The 10,623-nt window shown below is 41.5% G+C and overlaps 1 non-coding gene across 1 annotated transcript; it reads right to left on the reverse strand.

Moving 5' to 3' along the window:
* Nucleotides 1-915: 915 nt before the first annotated feature.
* Nucleotides 916-1,022, reverse strand: LOC118480733. The gene has a single exon (XR_004863710.1). It is a non-coding gene; the product is annotated as a small nucleolar RNA R71 (small nucleolar RNA).
* Nucleotides 1,023-10,623: the final 9,601 nt, after the last annotated feature.

Below are 10,623 nucleotides of genomic sequence, written 5' to 3' on the forward strand. Positions count from 1 at the left end.
TATAACACACTTCACGCACATCAAGTTTTTGGCGTCGTTGCCGGGGACACAAGGATTTTAAGAAAGTTAGGAATCAACGGCCTAATCATATTTTTATTATTTTCTTTGATTTTTAGGATTTTTCTTAGATTTTCAGCTTCTGCAGAGCTCAGCACGGGGCCGTGCCTGGTCGGACACGGGCCGTGCTCAGCATCGTCACTGGCAGTTTTTGTTTTCCAAGTTACAGAAGGCTGACCACGGGGCCGTGCCGGTGCAACACGGGGCCGTGTCCAACTTCCAGTAACTGGGATCTGGAAAACAATCACTGAAATTCCGACCACGGGCCGTGTTCGCTCAACACGGGGCCGTGGTGAACCTTCTGACCAACATTCTTTTCTATTTTTATTGCAGGACTTGGAACCCGACACCAACCTCACGTAGTGTATGAGCTCCAGTTCCAATAAAGACATAAAAGAACCACTAGAAGAACCCGAACGCTTTCTCAGAAAAAGGTTAAAAGCCAAAAACCAAGAGAAGGTTTCGGGTGATCCACCTCCAATGGCGGACCAACGTACCCTTATGGATTATCTACGACCCACCGTAGGTAATCTAGGCGCCGCTATCAATGCTCCGAATGTCGAAGCCAATAACTTCGAACTTCGGCCGCATTTGATACAAATGCTCCAAAACTCCGCAACCTTCCACGGGCTTGCGGACGAGGATCCCCATCTACATATAACTAATTTCCTGGAAATATGTGATACCTTTCGGATCAATGGAGCATCAAACGACGCCATCCGCCTCCGTATGTTTCCCTTCTCACTAAAAGACCGAGCGAAAGCTTGGCTCAACGCCCTCCCAGCTGGATCGGTAAACACCTGGGATGAACTAGCCCAAAATTTTCTATATAAGTATTTCCCTCCTGCTAAAACTGCTAAGTTAATGGCTGAAATTAATACATATTCACAAGAGGACGGGGAATCCTTATATGAAACTTGGGAAAGGTTCAAGGAGCTATTACGCAAGTGTCCCCATCACGGCCTCGCAATATGGCAACAAGTATCCACTTTCTATAATGGATTGTTGCCACACACTAGGCAGACACTTGATTCTAGCTCCGGGGGACTTTTAGGTAATCAACGCCCACACGAAATATATAATCAAATTGAGGAAATTGCTCAAACCAATTTTCAATGGCACACCCCCCGGGGAAATAAGTCTATCGCCCCGAGCGCCCATAAGGTCGATGAAAGCACTTCTTTACAAGCCCAAATCGAGGCCCTTTCTTCAAAGATAAAAAAATTGGAAATGACGAAAACAGTCTCGGTTATGGCTTGTGAAGGGTGTGGTGGGTCACATGAAAATTGGAGTTGCATGAAAGAAACAGACGATCAACAAGAAATGGTAAACTACATTGATAATAGACCTAGGCCGTCGGGTCCCCCAACGGGAACTTACAACCAAGGATGGCGAAACCACCCAAACCTTGGTTGGAGGGAACCCGGCAATAGCAGTAACCAATAAACCCAACGAACAAACTTTCAGCAACCAAGAAATGAGTCACAAAATTTAACTCAACAAAGTGGACGAGAAAGGCTCGAAGATACGATATCTCGCCTCGTCTCCGACACTGATAAGAAAAACTCGGAAAGATTTCTACAATTAGAATCAAATTTTAGAAATCAACAAGCTAGTATTCAAAACATAGAAAAACAATTAAATCAAATAGCTCAAAATTTTTCCGAGAGACCGCAAGGCGCATTACCTAGCAATACCGAAACAAACCCAAAAGCACAAGTTCACCTCATCACACTACGGAACCGCACCGTAGGGCCTGCAGAAATGTTGCCACCAACGGAGGAAACAGTACCCACACCTCTGCAGGAAAAGGACTCCCCTCCGTCACCAGAGCCTACCAAGGCTCCTCGAGTTCCATTCCCCGGTAGGTTAATTCGTCAAAAGACCAATGAGCAATTCGCCAAGTTCGAAAGTCTGTTAAAACAATTGCATGTCAATATTCCTTTTATCGAAGTCCTAACTCAAATGCCCAAGTACTCTAAATTCATGAGGGACTTCCTTACACATAAAAAGAAAATTGAGAACTTGCAATTAGTCAATTTAGGCGAAGAATGCTCTGCCCTCGTACTCAATAAACTTCCCCAAAAGAAAATCGATCCCGGAAGCTTCACGATTCCTTGCTCAATAGGGGAATCACCCGTTCGTAATGCCTTAGCCAACCTTGGGGCTAACATTAACCTCATGCCCTCATAAATGTTCAAAAGACTCGGCTTAGGAACCACAAGCCCTACAAAAATGAGCATACAATTAGCCGATCGATCCGTCAAATTCCCACAAGGTGTCATCGAGAATGTCTTGGTAAAGGTAAGCAGATTCGTTTATGCAGCTGACTTTGTCATACTCGATATGGAGGAAGACACCGAGGTCCCCCTTATACTAGGGAGACCCTTCCTTGCCACCGCCCAAGCAGTGGTGGATATGAATGATGGGACACTCACCTTGAGGTACGGGGATGATGAAGTGAAGTTCGGGGTTGGGAAGAGAATAGAGGACGACGACCCAGTCAATTACATGAAGGTTATTGATTCAAGCTTGGATGCTGCTCTCCGACGGTGTAACATGGGACGCCAGACATCCCACTCAGAAAACATATAACCTCGCATTGGGTCTAGCCAAGGACCCTTATAAACGTGGCGCACCACGGAGGCATTCCGCGGAACTATCCTTAGTTTAGTTTAATCTTTTAGTTTTATTTTGCAGAATAAAACACACTCATGGTGGTAATGGATGAAAAGGGGAACGAGAAAAATGGACCCATGCACGAAGAACAGAGCAACCCGACACAAATCTCTATCACAGAAGGCTCAACACGGGCCGTGCCCAACCAACACGACCCTGTGCTGAGCCACCTGTAGAAAAACGTCCAGTTCAGGTAACTGGACACGGGCCGTGTTCAGCGGACACGCCCCCGTGTCCAGGCTTCTGTTTTAATTCTTTAATTTTCGTTACTGGCACCTGACCACGGGGCCGTGCCCGGTCACCACGGGGCCGTGTCCAGGATGCCAGTAACATAAATCTTTGCTTTTTAACTTACTTTTACACATCCTAATCAACCAAAAACCTTATTTTTGGACACATTGAGGACAATGTGTAATTTAAGTGTGGGGGGATGCTAAAACCTTGAATTTTGCAAATCCTAAATACAAGCCTTACACAAAACTCTATTGGAACCGCTAAACACCCCAAATTTTTTCAAAAACTTTTTCTTTTTTTTTATCATTTACTTGTCTTAGTTTAAGTTGGGAATAACAAGTTCTAAAAAGGTTATATTTTTACAAATTTACAACTGATAGCGTCGTGATAACAAAGAACCAACATAAGAAAATTACGAAACGGCATAACAAGTCTAGTTAAAAATTCGATTATATATACTTGATCACACTAAAAACCCATTCCCACAAAAGTGAGTTTTGAGCCTTTATTGAGCATAAAGATATACATATTTAGACTAAATGCTCATTTTTCGTTTCTTGTGTGAATAGCCGCTTGGTTCTTACAACTCTAGAACTTGCCACGACAATACATTCCCGGTCCTTACCAACTTAAACCCAAGTAAGTAAGTGATGGAGACATTAGGACTAACCATATTTTTCTTTCTAAACCATTATTTTTCATTTTTTTTACCACCTACCCAAAATCCCCCTAGATAGCCCCTTTGAGCCTAAACCTTTCATTTCATTACCCCAAAACTCTTTTTACCCACCAAAAACCCTTTATATTTTTTTTTACCCTTTATTTTAGTAACAAGCTCGGTTTTTCGTAAACTCGCCTTTTTATGTGAAAAAAAAAAATAATGATGAAGTCAAAAACAAACAAAAGCTATATAAAAGCTTGTTTGGAGAAATACTTCAAAATAAAAAAAAATCACTAAAAACAAGGTATGTCACGAAAACCGATGTTTTTTACGATTTTCGCCCTTTTTACTAACCACTAACCCAAACCACCCACCTTTAACCCAAGCCTAACCCTTCACCCCAAAAAGTCCTCTTGATATTTACAAAGGTAAAAAGTTAAAAAGGAGGAGGATTGATTGCTTGGCAAGCCTATGAAAGGCGTAAGTTCCATGCCGCTCTCGAGTGATTCACTAAAAATTACACCTTCGGCCGAGTGTTGAGTGATCCCCCGTGAGGTATGTGAACTTGTATATAAATGGAATTTTAATAAGGCATGCTATGCCCGAATAAGTAATTTATCTTATGAAACGTTCAAAATAAATCATAACGAATAGGATTGTAAATAAATAAAAATAAAACTTACAAAGACCTTGGATTCCCGACACTCTAGGACAAGCTAAAAACTTTCTCTTCTACCTATTCCATTTGGGAGTGTAAGCCACATTTAAAAGAGTTTTGCTTGAGGACAAGCAAAGTTCAAGTGTGGGGGTATTTGATGTGTGTAAAATGCAACATATAAATCACATCAATTAAGGCATAAAACTAACCCTTTTTAAGTACTAATGTTGGAAAAAGAGTGTTTTTGTCTTCCTTTTGTATTTTCAGGATGAAATGAGCTCAAAATCACAAAAGAAGCAAAAAGACAACTAATTCTAGCATAAATACAAGAAAAGGGATAAAAGTAGATTGCCCAGATCCTCAACGGCAACCCCCAAGGCAAAGAAGAGAAAACAGAAGACTGAACACGCCCCGTGTCCAGCGAACACGGGGCCGTGCCCAAGAAGCAGCAGAAAAGACAAACCAGTAGAAGCTTCCATTGCCCACCACGGGGCCGTGTCCAGCGGGCATGGGGGCGTGGTGAAAGTACAGCAGGCGCATTAATTGTAATTGCGAATTACAATTAATGAAGAGAGAGAATGTCAGACGGGCACGGGGGCGTGTCCAGCGGACACGGGGCCGTGCCCAGCCTTCTGTTCAGCCTATAAATAGGGGTGCTTGGTTTCATTCCATTTCATCCCTTGGCACACCACCTCTCTCACACTTCATCCACCACCCACCACCACCATAACACCATCATCCATTGTCCATCGTAGAGTGTGTGAGTCGTCTCGGGATCCAAGATTGATCGTAAGAGTTCTTGACAATCAAGGCCATGTTTGCCTAAGTCTCTTACATCACTTGGTGAAGACAAGTGTTTAGTATAATACTTTTTATTTTTAATCTTTTGCACTTTTTATTTGGTTTTGTATTAATGACTTTAATAACTAGTTACTTATGTTGAAGGTGATCTTTCCTTATCGTTTGTCCGTGGTGTCTTGGCGTTATTTTACTGTCTATATAAAATAAAAGATTTTCACCATTCATATCTCCACGGTCTATATGGAGGTATGTTGGCTACCTGGTCGGGGGTTAAGGGAACGGTTTGGTAAGGGTCTTGCCCTTGTTCAGCGTTTAGAGGTCCTGCTTGGGACCTGGGTCAAATTTAGTAGGATCTCCTTCAATGCCCATAGGTATTGGATGGCGGGGATCCAAACTCTTTGACCCCCTCATAAGTTAACTACTATTAATACTATAACCCGGCTATTTAGGACTGTATCCCTGCTGACTCAGACTACTTAGCCGAGGGTAACGTCACCGCCGAAAGCGGGGCCTACCACAATTTGCATTAATAACTTAATTCATTATCTTTCAATAATCCGACCCTTTAGGATTGTATCCTTGCTGACTCAAACTACTGGGTTGAGGGTAACGTCGCCTTCAAAAGAGGGGCCTACTACAATAACTAAGATAATCTCTTAAACAAGTGCAATAGTGCGAAAATAATCAAAGGTTATACTAACACACGTGTCGGATCCAAGTGATTCATCTTGTCTATCTGTTTTTATTTTATTTTATTTTTCAGCATTTAGTTAGTTTTTATTTTTCTTAGTTTAAAACATTTTTCTCACTTTTTGATTTGATTAGACGTTGAGGATAAACCGGTATTAAAAGCTCTTGTGTCCTTGGACGACCTCGGTATCTTACCAACACTATACTACGTCCACGATGGGTGCACTTGCCCATATGTGTGTTTAGTGTTAGTAAATATCGTGTTTTATAAATTTAAAACTTGGCTAAAAGTGTAAAAAGGGGCTTAAATATACATCTAAAATATAACACACTTCACGCACATCACTCAAACTACTGGATTGAGGGTAACGTCACCTTCAAAAGAGGGGCCTACTACTATGACTAAGATAATCTCTTAAAAAGTGCAAAAGTGAGGAAAACATCAAAGGTTACACTAAAGGCGAGTCGGATCCAAGTGATTCATCTTGTCTATCTGTTTTATTTTTATTTTTATTTTCAGCATTTTTAGTTTTTATTTTCATGTTAAAACCTTTTTCCAAAATTTTGATTTGATTAGACGTTGAGGATAAACCGGTATTAAAAGCTCGTGTGTCCTTGGACGATCTCGGTATCTTACCAACGCTATATTACGCTCACGATGGGTGCACTTGCCCATATGTGTGTTTAGTGTTAGTAGAATATCGTGTTTTATAAATGTAAAACTTGACTAAGGTGTTAAAAAGGGCTAAAAATATACATAAAAACCTATCACACACTACGCACATCAGCATCGCAATCGCATTCGCAACCCGAATTATGCGTTCTGGATATTGTTTTACGTGTGTGTGCTATTTATGTGTTACTTGTGCATGTTTAATTATATTTATGTTTGTGGTGATTAATCGAAATGCAATCGCAACTTTATCGCAATTGAAGCGCAAACGCTAAACGCCAGTTAATTATGATGATTGTATGTTAGATATAGTATTTATGTGTTTATTATTAATCTATCGCATCACTCGCTCGAAACGCATCGCAACGCTCAACACGTGAATCGAAACGACGAAACTCAACACGCCGGACACAGGATCGAGTGGCCAACCGATCGAGTGGCCATCCGATCGGATTGCCATCCGATCGGTGACCAATCCGACCCTGCACACTTTCCTCTTTTGGAAACCCTATAAATACCCTCCTGTCACATCATTTGTGATGTGACAACTCCTTCACTCGACCAGCTCGCTCAAGCACTCTTTTCTCTCGATTTCTCGCGATTCTTGTAAGTTTTCAACCTAAATCTTGTACTTATATGATCTACACGTACTCCTTCATCCTTTTCACCTTTGAAACTTAACTTTTAACCGTGAAACCAACGGATTTGAGGTGTTCTAGGGTGATATCATCATGGAGTTCTTATGAACTTCAAGTGTTGGCCTCATTTCACCAAGAACAACTCAGATCTGAAGGATTTCCACATGAATCAACAATGTTTTCGCATAGATCTACACATATTCATGGTTAAATGGATTGAAAGATAGTTTCTAACTTTCTTTCAACTCTTTTACACTCAATGCACTCAAAACCGATAGAATCGGAGCTTGTTCTGATCATCTACTCCTTAGTGATGTGTTGGTTCGAAATCTGGTTTCTATCAAAGGGACAACTGATTTCGGGTTAAACATGAACCACCGTCTCGAACAGTTAACCGACGGACTAGGGTGATTCCTGTTCGATCGGATCACTTGGGTCTCGATGGGGTTTCTGTTGTTTAGCACGTGGTCATATCGTCTCGAACAAACCGCAAAACTTAACGAATTTCCAAGTTAGCAGCACGATCAGGTCACAGAACGGATTGCCGTCCGATCGGATTGCCATCCGATCGTACCGCAGTCCGATCGAATTGCACTTGGCCTTAACACTTAAACTTTTATTTCAATTTTTCAAAGAACTGAACGTCGAACAGATTGCCGCCCGATCGGATTGCCATCCGATCGAACGACCATCCGACCATGTGATGTTTGGAACTTCAACACTCAACAACTTTCAACATGTTCAATGCATAGTCAGTTCCAACGGATTGCCACCCGATCGATATACCATCCGATTGAGTGAAAATACTGCTGTGAACTTGTTCTCTGAGAAATACCTCGTCGAACGGATCGTCACCTGATCGGACTGCCGTTCGATCGACCGACCTGAAGGGTAGAGATACTTCTCTGTTTTCAAAATGCTACAACGAAAACTTCAAAGCCATCATACACAAACACATCCTTACCAAACAAGGTGCCAATCCAATCGAATGGCCATCCGATCGGATGACCATCCGAAAGGATTGACATCCGGTCGACTGGACATCCGATCAGATTGCCATCTGATCGGATTACCATCCGACACTTACCACTTTTGCACCGTTTTGCGCACCGCTCATCATTTATGCTATCGTTAACTGTTCAGGCTAATCTCTCTTCAGTGCTCCCTTCAATCCAAGAGAGTGTTTACTTGTTAAACACAATCTGTGAGTATACTCGATCCCTTTTTGCTTTATGCACTTTTGGGTGTTACATACGTTACTTATATTCAAATCACATCAAACACACAACGCAAACACTATTTATATGCTAACCGTTATTGCATGCTACGTTTTATTCGATGAATGCTTGTATGTTATGTTAACACAGTGATTGTTGCCTGACACCTTAGCAACGATAGTACTATAGTTTTGACTCAGCACCTGTCGTGGATAGGGGTTGTTAAGGGCTTTACTTCATGTGTCCCAGTGGGGATATGTGTTGCGCATTCTACAACTCGTTGTCACGTCTGTGCATATTTCTCTATCGATAACCTACTTGCTTCACTTTATACATGTTTCATGCTGGTTATGCGTAAACTATTTCAAACTCTATTATGCTATATCAAACTTGTATGCTCACATTTACACTACGTGTATTGACCTCTACTTTAACGTATGTGACAGGTGCTTAGAATGTTTTGCTGCTATGTGGGAATCAAGTTAGGATGGAGTCTGATGTGTGTAAAATGCAACATATAAATCACATCAATTAAGGCATAAAACTAACCCTTTTTAAGTACTAATGTTGGAAAAAGAGTGTTTTTGTCTTCCTTTTGTATTTTCAGGATGAAATGAGCTCAAAATCACAAAAGAAGCAAAAAGACAACTAATTCTACCATAAATACAAGAAAAGGAACAAAAGTGGACTGCCCGGACCCTCAACGGCACCTCCCAAGGCAAAGGAGAAGAAACAGAGTCTGAACACGCCCCGTGTCCAGCGAACACGGGGGCGTGCCCAGGAAGCAGCAGAAAAGACAAACCAGTAGAAGCTTCCATCGCCCACCACGGGGCCGTGTCCAGCGGGCACGGGGGCGTGGTGAAAGTATAGCAGGCGCATTAATTGTAATTCGCAATTACAATTAATGAGGAGAGAGAGTGTCAGACGGGCACGGGGCCGTGTCCAGCGGACACGGGGCCGTGTCCAGCCTTCTGTTCAGCCTATAAATAGAGGAGCTTGGCTTCATTCTCTCTCATCCCTTGGCACACCACCTCTCTCACACCTCATCCACCACCCACCACCACGATAACACCATCATCCACCACCATCATCCATTGTCCATCGTAGAGTGTGTGAGTCGTCTCGGGATCCAAGATTGATCGTAAGAGTTCTTGACAATCAAGGCCATGTTTGCCTAAGTCTCTTACATCACTTGGTGAAGACAAGTGTTTAGTATAATACTTTTTATTTTTAATCTTTTGCACTTTTTATTTGGTTTTGTATTAATGACTTTAATAACTAGTTACTTATGTTGAAGGTGATCTTTCCTTATCGTTTGTCCGTGGTGTCTTGGCATTATTTTACTGTCTATATAAAATAAAAGATTTTCACCATTCATATCTCCACGGTCTATATGGAGGTATGTTGGCTACCTGGTCGGGGGTTAAGGGAACGGTTTGGTAAGGGTCTTGCCCTTGTTCAGCGTTTAGAGGTCCTGCTTGGGACCTGGGTCAAATTTAGTAGGATCTCCTTCAATGCCCATAGGTATTGGATGGCGGGGATCCAAACTCTTTGACCCCCTCATAAGTTAACTACTATTAATACTATAACCCGGCTATTTAGGACTGTATCCCTGCTGACTCAGACTACTTAGCCGAGGGTAACGTCACCGCCAAAAGCGGGGCCTACCACAATTTGCATTAATAACTTAATTCATTATCTTTCAATAATCCGACCCTTTAGGATTGTATCCTTGTTGACTCAAACTACTGGGTTGAGGGTAACGTCGCCTTCAAAAGAGGGGCCTACTACAATAACTAAGATAATCTCTTAAACAAGTGCAAAAGTGCGAAAATAATCAAAGGTTATACTAATACACGTGTCGGATCCAAGTGATTCATCTTGTCTATCTGTTTTATTTTATTTTTATTTTCAGCATTTAGTTAGTTTTTATTTTTCTTAGTTTAAAACATTTTTCTAACCTTTTTGATTTGATTAGACGTTGAGGATAAACCGGTACTAAAAGCTCTTGTGTCCTTGGACGACCTCGGTATCTTACCAACACTATACTACGTCCACGATGGGTGCACTTGCCCATATGTGTGTTTAGTGTTAGTGAATATCGTGTTTTATAAATTTAAAACTTGGCTAAAAGTGTAAAAAGGGCTTAAATACTCATCAAAATAATATTACACCTAACGCACATCAAGTTTTTGGCGCCGCTGCCGGGGACACAAGGATTTTAAGAAAGTTAGGAATCAACGGCCTAATCATACTTTTATTTTTCTTTAATTTTTTAGGATTTTTTCTTAGTTTTTTAGCTTCTGCAGAGCTCA

Source organism: Helianthus annuus, chromosome 7, assembly GCF_002127325.2.
Source record: "Helianthus annuus cultivar XRQ/B chromosome 7, HanXRQr2.0-SUNRISE, whole genome shotgun sequence".
Taxonomy (NCBI): domain Eukaryota; kingdom Viridiplantae; phylum Streptophyta; class Magnoliopsida; order Asterales; family Asteraceae; genus Helianthus; species Helianthus annuus.